The sequence below is a fragment of the Engystomops pustulosus genome, unplaced genomic scaffold, assembly GCF_040894005.1.
Source record: "Engystomops pustulosus unplaced genomic scaffold, aEngPut4.maternal MAT_SCAFFOLD_529, whole genome shotgun sequence".
NCBI classification, from domain to species: domain Eukaryota; kingdom Metazoa; phylum Chordata; class Amphibia; order Anura; family Leptodactylidae; genus Engystomops; species Engystomops pustulosus.
Genome location: NW_027285408.1, coordinates 26,636 through 37,500, shown reverse-complemented (window position 1 = coordinate 37,500; position 10,865 = coordinate 26,636).

The following is a 10,865-nucleotide window of genomic DNA, read 5'->3' as shown; positions in this document are numbered from 1 at the left end:
GGGAGGAACAAGCCCATGGAAGTAGGAGCTCCGACTTCCAAAGCGATGACGTCAGCGGGAGCAGCCGCTCGGCCGTATCCGGCGGCATGTCACTGTTCCCCGGCCAGACTTGGCGGCAAGTCCCGGGGACGAACAAGCCCATGGAAGTAGGGGCTCAGCGGGAGCAGCCAGTTGGCCTATCCGGCCACATGTCACTGTCCCCCGGCCAGACTTGGCGGCAAGTCCCGGGGAGGAACAAGCCCATGGAAGTAGGAGCTCCGACTTCCAAAGCGATGACGTCAGCGGGAGCAGCCGCTCGGCCGTATCCGGCGGCATGTCACTGTTCCCCGGCCAGACTTGGCGGCAAGTCCCGGGGACGAACAAGCCCATGGAAGTAGGGGCTCAGCGGGAGCAGCCAGTTGGCCTATCCGGCCACATGTCACTGTCCCCCGGCCAGACTTGGCGGCAAGTCCCGGGGAGGAACAAGCCCATGGAAGTAGGAGCTCCTACTTCCAAAGCGATGACGTCAGCGGGAGCAGCCGCTCGGCCGTATCCGGCGGCATGTCACTGTTCCCCGGCCAGACTTGGCGGCAAGTCCCGGGGGACGAACAAGCCCATGGAAGTAGGGGCTCAGCGGGAGCAGCCAGTTGGCCTATCCGGCCACATGTCACTGTCCCCCGGCCAGACTTGGCGGCAAGTCCCGGGGAGGAACAAGCCCATGGAAGTAGGAGCTCCTACTTCCAAAGCGATGACGTCAGCGGGAGCAGCCGCTCGGCCGAATCCGGCGGCATGTCACTGTTCCCCGGCCAGACTTGGCGGCAAGTCCCGGGGGACGAACAAGCCCATGGAAGTAGGGGCTCAGCGGGAGCAGCCAGTTGGCCTATCCGGCCACATGTCACTGTCCCCCGGCCAGACTTGGCGGCAAGTCCCGGGGAGGAACAAGCCCATGGAAGTAGGAGCTCCTACTTCCAAAGCGATGACGTCAGCGGGAGAAGCCGCTCGGCCTATCCGGCCACATGTCACTGTCCCCCGGCCACACTTGGCTATAGGTCCCGGGGAGGAATAATGCCCATGGAAGTAGGAGCTCCTACTTCCAAAGGGGCAAGTCAGCGGGAGCAGCCACTTGGCCTATCCGGCCAAGTTTCACTGTTCCCCGGCCACACTTGGCTGTAGGTCCCGGAGAGGAATAATGCCCATGGAAGTAAGAGCTCCTACCTCCAAAGGGGCAAGTCAGCGGGAGAAGCCACTTGGCCTATCCGGCCACATGTCACTGTCCCCCGGCCAAGCTTGGCTGTAGGTCCCGGGGAGGAATAATGCCCATGGAAGTAGGAGCTCCTACTTCCAAAGGGGCAAGTCAGCGGAAGAAGCCACTAGTTCTATCCGGCCAAGAGTCACTGTTCCCCGGCCTTACTTGGCAGTAGGTCCCGGGGAGGAATAATGCCCATGGAAGTAGGAGCTCCTTCTTCCAAAGGGGCAAGTCAGCGGGAGAAGCCACTTGGCCTATCCGGCCAAGAGTCACTGTTCCCCGGCCACTCTTGGCAGTAGGTCCCGGGGAGGAATAATGCCCATGGAAGTAGGAGCTCCTACTTCCAAAGGGGCAAGTCAGCGGGAGAAGCCACTAGTTCTATCCGGCCAAGAGTCACTGTTCCCCGGCTACACTTGGCAGTAGGTCCCGGGGAGGAATAATGCCCATGGAAGTAGGAGCTACTACCTAAAAAGGGTGAAGACACTTGGCTCTAAGTCCCCGAGAGGTATACTGCCCATGGGAGTAAGAGCTCCTACTTCCAAAGGGGCAAGTCAGCGGGAGAAGCCACTTGGCCTACCCGGCCAAGAGTCACTGTTCCCCGGCCACACTTGGCAGTAGGTCCCGGGGAGGAATAATGCCCATGGAAGTAGGAGCTCCTACTTCCAAAGGGGAAAGTCAGCGGGAGAAGCCACTTGGCCTACCCGGCCAAGAGTCACTGTTCCCCGGCCACACTTGGCAGTAGGTCCCGGGGAGGAATAATGCCCATGGAAGTAGGAGCTCCTACTTCCAAAGGGGCAAGTCAGCGGGAGAAGCCACTTGGCCTATCCGGCCACATGTCACTGTCCCCCGGCCACACTTGGCTGTAGGTCCCGGGGAGGAATAATGCCCATGGAAGTAGGAGCTCCTACTTCCAAAGGGGCAAGTCAGCGGAAGAAGCCACTAGTTCTATCCGGCCAAGAGTCACTGTTCCCCGGCCTTACTTGGCAGTAGGTCCCGGGGAGGAATAATGCCCATGGAAGTAGGAGCTCCTACTTCCAAAGGGGCAAGTCAGCGGGAGAAGCCACTTGGCCTATCCGGCCAAGAGTCACTGTTCCCCGGCCACACTTGGCAATAGGTCCCGGGGAGGAATAATGCCCATGGAAGTAGGAGCTCCTACTTCCAAAGGGGCAAGTCAGCGGGAGAAGCCACTAGTTCTATCCGGCCAAGAGTCACTGTTCCCCGGCTACACTTGGCAGTAGGTCCCGGGGAGGAATAATGCCCATGGAAGTAGGAGCTACTACCTCCAAAGGGTGAAGACACTTGGCTCTAAGTCCCCGAGAGGTATACTGCCCATGGGAGTAAGAGCTCCTACTTCCAAAGGGGCAAGTCAGCGGGAGAAGCCACTTGGCCTACCCGGCCAAGAGTCACTGTTCCCCGGCCACACTTGGCAGTAGGTCCCGGGGAGGAATAATGCCCATGGAAGTAGGAGCTCCTACTTCCAAAGGGGCAAGTCAGCGGGAGAAGCCGCTTGGCCTACCCGGCCAAGAGTCACTGTTCCCCGGCCACACTTGGCAGTAGGTCCCGGGGAGGAATAATGCCCATGGAAGTAGGAGCTCCTACTTCCAAAGGGGCAAGTCAGCGGGAGAAGCCACTTGGCCTATCCGGCCAAGAGTCACTGTTCCCCGGCCACACTTGGCAATAGGTCCCGGGGAGGAATAATGCCCATGGAAGTAGGAGCTCCTACTTCCAAAGGGGCAAGTCAGCGGGAGAAGCCACTAGTTCTATCCGGCCAAGAGTCACTGTTCCCCGGCCACACTTGGCAGTAGGTCCCGGGGAGGAATAATGCCCATGGAAGTAGGAGCTACCACCTCCAAAGGGTGAAGACACTTGGCTCTAAGTCCCCGAGAGGTATACTGCCCATGGGAGTAAGAGCTCCTACTTCCAAAGGGGCAAGTCAGCGGGAGAAGCCACTTGGCCTATCCGGCCAAGAGTCACTGTTCCCCGGCCACACTTGGCAGTAGGTCCCGGAGAGGAATAGTGCCCATGGAAGTAGGAGCTCCTACTTCCAAAGGGGCAAGTCAGCGGGAGAAGCCACTTGGCCTACACGGCCAAGAGTCACTGTTCCCCGGCCACACTTGGCAGTAGGTCCCGGGGAGGAATAATGCCCATGGAAGTAGGAGCTACTACCTCCAAAGGGGCAAGTCAGCGGGAGAAGCCACTTGGCCTATCCGGCCAAGAGTCACTGTTCCCCGGCCACTCTTGGCAGTAGGTCCCGGGGAGGAATAATGCCCATGGAAGTAGGAGCTCCTACCTCCAAAGGGGCAAGTCAGCGGGAGAAGCCACTTGGCCTACCCGGCCAAGAGTCACTGTTCCCCGGCCACACTTGGCAGTAGGTCCCGGGGAGGAATAATGCCCATGGAAGTAAGAGCTCCTACTTCCAAAGGGGCAGGTCAGCGGGAGAAGCCACTTGGCCTATCCGGCCACATGTCACTGTCCCCCGGCCAAGCTTGGCTGTAGGTCCCGGGGAGGAATAATGCCCATGGAAGTAGGAGCTCCTACTTCCAAAGGGGCAAGTCAGCGGGAGAAGCCACTTGGCCTATCCGGCCAAGAGTCACTGTTCCCCGGCCACACTTGGCAGTAGGTCCCGGGGAGGAATAATGCCCATGGAAGTAAGAGCTCCTACTTCCAAAGGGGCAGGTCAGCGGGAGAAGCCACTTGGCCTATCCGGCCACATGTCACTGTCCCCCGGCCAAGCTTGGCTGTAGGTCCCGGGGAGGAATAATGCCCATGGAAGTAGGAGCTCCTACTTCCAAAGGGGCAAGTCAGCGGAAGAAGCCACTAGTTCTATCCGGCCAAGAGTCACTGTTCCCCGGCCACACTTGGCAGTAGGTCCCGGGGAGGAATAATGCCCATGGAAGTAGGAGCTCCTACTTCCAAAGGGGCAAGTCAGCGGGAGAAGCCACTTGGCCTATCCGGCCAAGAGTCACTGTTCCCCGGCCACACTTGGCAGTAGGTCCCGGGGAGGAATAATGCCCATGGAAGTAGGAGCTCCTACTTCCAAAGGGGCAAGTCAGCGGGAGAAGCCACTTGGCCTACCCGGCCAAGAGTCACTGTTCCCCGGCCACACTTGGCAGTAGGTCCCGGGGAGGAATAATGCCCATGGAAGTAGGAGCTCCTACCTCCAAAGGGGCAAGTCAGCGGGAGAAGCCACTTGGCCTATCCGGCCAAGAGTCACTGTTCCCCGGCCACACTTGGCAGTAGGTCCCGGGGAGGAATAATGCCCATGGAAGTAAGAGCTCCTACTTCCAAAGGGGCAAGTCAGCGGGAGAAGCCACTTGGCCTATCCGGCCACATGTCACTGTCCCCCGGCCAAGCTTGGCTGTAGGTCCCGGGGAGGAATAATGCCCATGGAAGTAGGAGCTCCTACTTCCAAAGGGGCAAGTCAGCGGAAGAAGCCACTAGTTCTATCCGGCCAAGAGTCACTGTTCCCCGGCCACACTTGGCAGTAGGTCCCGGGGAGGAATAATGCCCATGGAAGTAGGAGCTCCTACTTCCAAAGGGGCAAGTCAGCGGGAGAAGCCACTTGGCCTATCCGGCCAAGAGTCACTGTTCCCCGGCCACACTTGGCAGTAGGTCCCGGGGAGGAATAATGCCCATGGAAGTAGGAGCTCCTACTTCCAAAGGGGCAAGTCAGCGGGAGAAGCCACTAGTTCTATCCGGCCAAGAGTCACTGTTCCCCGGCAACACTTGGCAGTAGGTCCCGGGGAGGAATAATGCCCATGGAAGTAGGAGCTACTACCTCCAAAGGGTGAAGACACTTGGCTCTAAGTCCCCGAGAGGTATACTGCCCATGGGAGTAAGAGCTCCTACTTCCAAAGGGGCAAGTCAGCGGGAGAAGCCACTTGGCCTATCCGGCCAAGAGTCACTGTTCCCCGGCCACACTTGGCAGTAGGTCCCGGGGAGGAATAATGCCCATGGAAGTAGGAGCTCCTACTTCCAAAGGGGCAAGTCAGGGGAGAAGCCACTTGGGCTATCCGGCCACATGTCACTGTCCCCCGGCCACACTTGGCAGTAGGTCCCGGGGAGGAATAATGCCCATGGAAGTAAGAGCTCCTACTTCCAAAGGGGCAAGTCAGCGGGAGAAGCCACTTGGCCTAACCGGCCACATGTCACTGTCCCCCGGCCACACTTGGCAGTAGGTCCCGGGGAGGAATAATGCCCATGGAAGTAAGAGCTCCTACTTCCAAAGGGGCAAGTCAGCGGGAGCAGCCACTTGGCCTATCCGGCCAAGAGTCACTGTTCCCCGGCCACACTTGGTAGTAGGTCCCGGGGAGGAATAATGCCCATGGAAGTAGGAGCTCCTACTTCCAAAGGGGCAAGTCAGCGGGAGCAGCCACTTGGCCTATCCGTCCAAGAGTCACTGTTCCCCGGCCACACTTGGCTGTAGGTCCCGGGGAGGAATAATGCCCATGGAAGTAAGAGCTCCTACTTCCAAAGGGGCAAGTCAGCGGGAGAAGCCACTTGGCCTATCCGGCCACATGTCACTGTCCCCCGGCCACACTTGGCAGTAGGTCCCGGGGAGGAATAATGCCCATGGAAGTAGGAGCTACTACCTCCAAAGAGTGAAGACACTTGGCTGTAAGTCCCCGAGAGGTATAGTGCCCATGGAAGTAAGAGCTCCTACTTCCAAAGGGGCAAGTCAGCGGGAGAAGCCACTTGGCCTATCCGGCCAAGAGTCACTGTTCCCCGGCCACACTTGGCAGTAGGTCCCGGGGAGGAATAATGCCCATGGAAGTAGGAGCTCCTACTTCCAAAGGGGCAAGTCAGCGGGAGAAGCCACTTGGCCTATCCGGCCACATGTCACTGTCCCCCGGCCACTCTTGGCAGTAGGTCCCGGGGAGGAATAATGCCCATGGAAGTAGGAGCTCCTACTTCCAAAGGGGCAAGTCAGCGGGAGAAGCCACTTGGCCTATCCGGCCACATGTCACTGTCCCCCGGCCACTCTTGGCAGTAGGTCCCGGGGAGGAATAATGCCCATGGAAGTAGGAGCTCCTACTTCCAAAGGGGCAAGTCAGCGGGAGAAGCCACTTGGCCTACCCAGGCAAGAGTCACTGTTCCCCGGCCACACTTGGCAGTAGGTCCCGGGGAGGAATAATGCCCATGGAAGTAGGAGCTCCTACTTCCAAAGGGTCAAGTCAGCGGGAGAAGCCACTTGGCCTATCCGGCCAAGAGTCACTGTTCCCCGGTCACACTTGGCAGTAGGTCCCGGGGAGGAATAATGCCCATGGAAGTAGGAGCTCCTACTTCCAAAGGGGCAAGTCAGCGGGAGAAGTGACTTGGCCTATCCGAACAAGAGTCACTGTTCCCCGGCCACACTTGGCAGGAGGTCCCGGGGAGGAATAATGCCCATGGAAGTAGGAGCTACTACCTCCAAAGGGTGAAGACACTTGGCTCTAAGTCCCCGAGAGGTATAGTGCCCATGGAAGTAGGAGCTCCTACTTCCAAAGGGGCAAGTCAGCGGGAGAAGCAACTTGGCCTATCCGGCCAAGAGTCACTGTTCCCCGGCCACACTTGGCAGGAGGTCCCGGGGAGGAATAATGCCCATGGAAGTAGGAGCTCCTACTTCCAAAGGGTCAAGTCAGCGGGAGAAGCCACTTGGCCTATCCGGCCAAGAGTCACTGTTCCCCGGCCACACTTGGCAGTAGGTCCCGGGGAGGAATAATGCCCATGGAAGTAGGAGCTCCTACTTCCAAAGGGGAAAGTAAGCGGGAGAAGCAACTTGGCCTATCCGGCCAAGAGTCACTGTTCCCCGGCCACACTTGGCAGTAGGTCCCGGGGAGGAATAATGCCCATGGAAGTAGGAGCTCCTACTTCCAAAGGGGCAAGTCAGCGGGAGAAGCCACTTGGCCTATCCGGCCAAGAGTCACTGTTCCCCGGCCACACTTGGCAGGAGGTCCCGGGGAGGAATAATGCCCATGGAAGTAGGAGCTCCTACTTCCAAAGGGGCAAGTCAGCGGGAGAAGCCACTTGGGCTATCCGGCCACATGTCACTGTCCCCCGGCAACACTTGGCAGTAGGTCCCGGGGAGGAATAATGCCCATGGAAGTAAGAGCTCCTACTTCCAAAGGGGCAAGTCAGCGGGAGAAGCCACTTGGCCTATCCGGCCACATGTCACTGTCCCCCGGCCACACTTGGCAGTAGGTCCCGGGGAGGAATAATGCCCATGGAAGTAAGAGCTCCTACTTCCAAAGGGGCAAGTCAGCGGGAGCAGCCACTTGGCCTATCCGGCCAAGAGTCACTGTTCCCCGGCCACACTTGGCAGTAGGTCCCGGGGAGGAATAATGCCCATGGAAGTAGGAGCTCCTACTTCCAAAGGGGCAAGTCAGCGGGAGCAGCCACTTGGCCTATCCGTCCAAGAGTCACTGTTCCCCGGCCACACTTGGCTGTAGGTCCCGGGGAGGAATAATGCCCATGGAAGTAAGAGCTCCTACTTCCAAAGGGGCAAGTCAGCGGGAGAAGCCACTTGGCCTATCCGGCCACATGTCACTGTCCCCCGGCCACACTTGGCAGTAGGTCCCGGGGAGGAATAATGCCCATGGAAGTAGGAGCTACTACCTCCAAAGGGTGAAGACACTTGGCTCTAAGTCCTCGAGAGGTATACTGCCCATGGAAGTAAGAGCTCCTACTTCCATAGGGGCAAGTCAGCGGGAGAAGCCACTTGGCCTATCCGGCCACATGTCACTGTCCCCCGGCCAAGCTTGGCTGTAGGTCCCGGGGAGGAATAATGCCCATGGAAGTAGGAGCTCCTACTTCCAAAGGGGCAAGTCAGCGGAAGAAGCCACTAGTTCTATCCGGCCAAGAGTCACTGTTCCCCGGCCACACTTGGCAGTAGGTCCCGGGGAGGAATAATGCCCATGGAAGTAGGAGCTCCTACTTCCAAAGGGGCAAGTCAGCGGGAGAAGCCACTTGGCCTACCCAGGCAAGAGTCACTGTTCCCCGGCCACACTTGGCAGTAGGTCCCGGGGAGGAATAATGCCCATGGAAGTAGGAGCTCCTACTTCCAAAGGGGCAAGTCAGCGGGAGAAGCCACTTGGCCTATCCGGCCAAGAGTCACTGTTCCCCGGCCACACTTGGCAGTAGGTCCCGGGGAGGAATAATGACCATGGAAGTAAGAGCTCCTACTTCCAAAGGGGCAAGTCAGCGGGAGAAGCCACTTGGCCTATCCGGCCAAGAGTCACTGTTCCCCGGCCACACTTGGCAGTAGGTCCCGGGGAGGAATAATGCCCATGGAAGTAAGAGCTCCTACTTCCATAGGGGCAAGTCAGCGGGAGAAGCCACTTGGCCTATCCGGCCAAGAGTCACTGTTCCCCGGCCACACTTGGCAGTAGGTCCCGGGGAGGAATAATGCCCATGGAAGTAGGAGCTCACTTGGCTCTAAGTCTTCGAGAGGTATAATGCCCATGGAAGTAAGAGCTCCTACTTCCAAAGGGGCAAGTCAGCGGGAGAAGCCACTTCGCCTACCCGGCCAAGTGTCACTGTCCCCCGGCCAGACTTGGCGGCAAGTCCCGGGGAGGAATAATGCCCATGGAAGTAGGAGCTCCTACTTCCGAAGGGGCAAGTCAGCGGGAGAAGCCACTTCGCCTACCCGGCCAAGTGTCACTGTCCCCCGGCCAGACTTGGCGGCAAGTCCCGGGGAGGAATAATGCCCATGGAAGTAGGAGCTCACTTGGCTCTAAGTCTTCGAGAGGTATAATGCCCATGGAAGTAAGAGCTCCTACTTCCAAAGGGGCAAGTCAGCGGGAGAAGCCACTTCGCCTACCCGGCCAAGTGTCACTGTCCCCCGGCCAGACTTGGCGGCAAGTCCCGGGGAGGAATAATGCCCATGGAAGTAGGAGCTCCTACTTCCAAAGGGGCAAGTCAGCGGGAGCAGCCACTTGGCCTATCCGGCCAAGAGTCACTGTTCCCCGGCCACACTTGGCAGTAGGTCCCGGGGAGGAATAATGCCCATGGAAGTAGGAGCTCCTACTTCCAAAGGGGCAAGTCAGCGGGAGCAGCCACTTGGCCTATCCGTCCAAGAGTCACTGTTCCCCGGCCACACTTGGCTGTAGGTCCCGGGGAGGAATAATGCCCATGGAAGTAAGAGCTCCTACTTCCAAAGGGGCAAGTCAGCGGGAGAAGCCACTTGGCCTATCCGGCCACATGTCACTGTCCCCCGGCCACACTTGGCAGTAGGTCCCGGGGAGGAATAATGCCCATGGAAGTAGGAGCTACTACCTCCAAAGAGTGAAGACACTTGGCTCTAAGTCCACGAGAGGTATAGTGCCCATGGAAGTAAGAGCTCCTACTTCCAAAGGGTCAAGTCAGCGGGAGAAGCCACTTGGCCTATCCGGCCAAGAGTCACTGTTCCCCGGCCACACTTGGCAGTAGGTCCCGGAGAGGAATAATGCCCATGGAAGTAGGAGCTCCTACTTCCAAAGGGGCAAGTCAGCGGGAGAAGCCACTTGGCATATACGGCCAAGAGTCACTGTTCCCCGGCCACACTTGGCAGTAGGTCCCGGGGAGGAATAATGCCCATGGAAGTAGGAGCTCCTACTTCCAAAGGGGCAAGTCAGCGGGAGAAGCCACTTGGCCTATCCGGCCACATGTCACTGTCCCCCGGCCACTCTTGGCAGTAGGTCCCGGGGAGGAATAATGCCCATGGAAGTAGGAGCTCCTACTTCCAAAGGGGCAAGTCAGCGGGAGAAGCCACTTGGCCTACCCAGGCAAGAGTCACTGTTCCCCGGCCACACTTGGCAGTAGGTCCCGGGGAGGAATAATGCCCATGGAAGTAGGAGCTCCTACTTCCAAAGGGTCAAGTCAGCGGGAGAAGCCACTTGGCCTATCCGGCCAAGAGTCACTGTTCCCCGGCCACACTTGGCAGTAGGTCCCGGGGAGGAATAATGCCCATGGAAGTAGGAGCTCCTACTTCCAAAGGGGCAAGTCAGCGGGAGAAGCCACTTGGCCTATCCGAACAAGAGTCACTGTTCCCCGGCCACACTTGGCAGGAGGTCCCGGGGAGGAATAATGCCCATGGAAGTAGGAGCTACTACCTCCAAAGGGTGAAGACACTTGGCTCTAAGTCCCCGAGAGGTATAGTGCCCATGGAAGTAGGAGCTCCTACTTCCAAAGGGGCAAGTCAGCGGGAGAAGCAACTTGGCCTATCCGGCCAAGAGTCACTGTTCCCCGGCCACACTTGGCAGGAGGTCCCGGGGAGGAATAATGCCCATGGAAGTAGGAGCTCCTACTTCCAAAGGGTCAAGTCAGCGGGAGAAGCCACTTGGCCTATCCGGCCAAGAGTCACTGTTCCCCGGCCACACTTGGCAGTAGGTCCCGGGGAGGAATAATGCCCATGGAAGTAGGAGCTCCTACTTCCAAAGGGGAAAGTAAGCGGGAGAAGCCACTTGGCCTATCCGGCCAAGAGTCACTGTTCCCCGGCCACACTTGGCAGTAGGTCCCGGGGAGGAATAATGCCCATGGAAGTAGGAGCTCCTACTTCCAAAGGGGAAAGTAAGCGGGAGAAGCAACTTGGCCTATCCGGCCAAGAGTCACTGTTCCCCGGCCACACTTGGCAGTAGGTCCCGGGGAGGAATAATGCCCATGGAAGTAGGAGCTCCTACTTCCA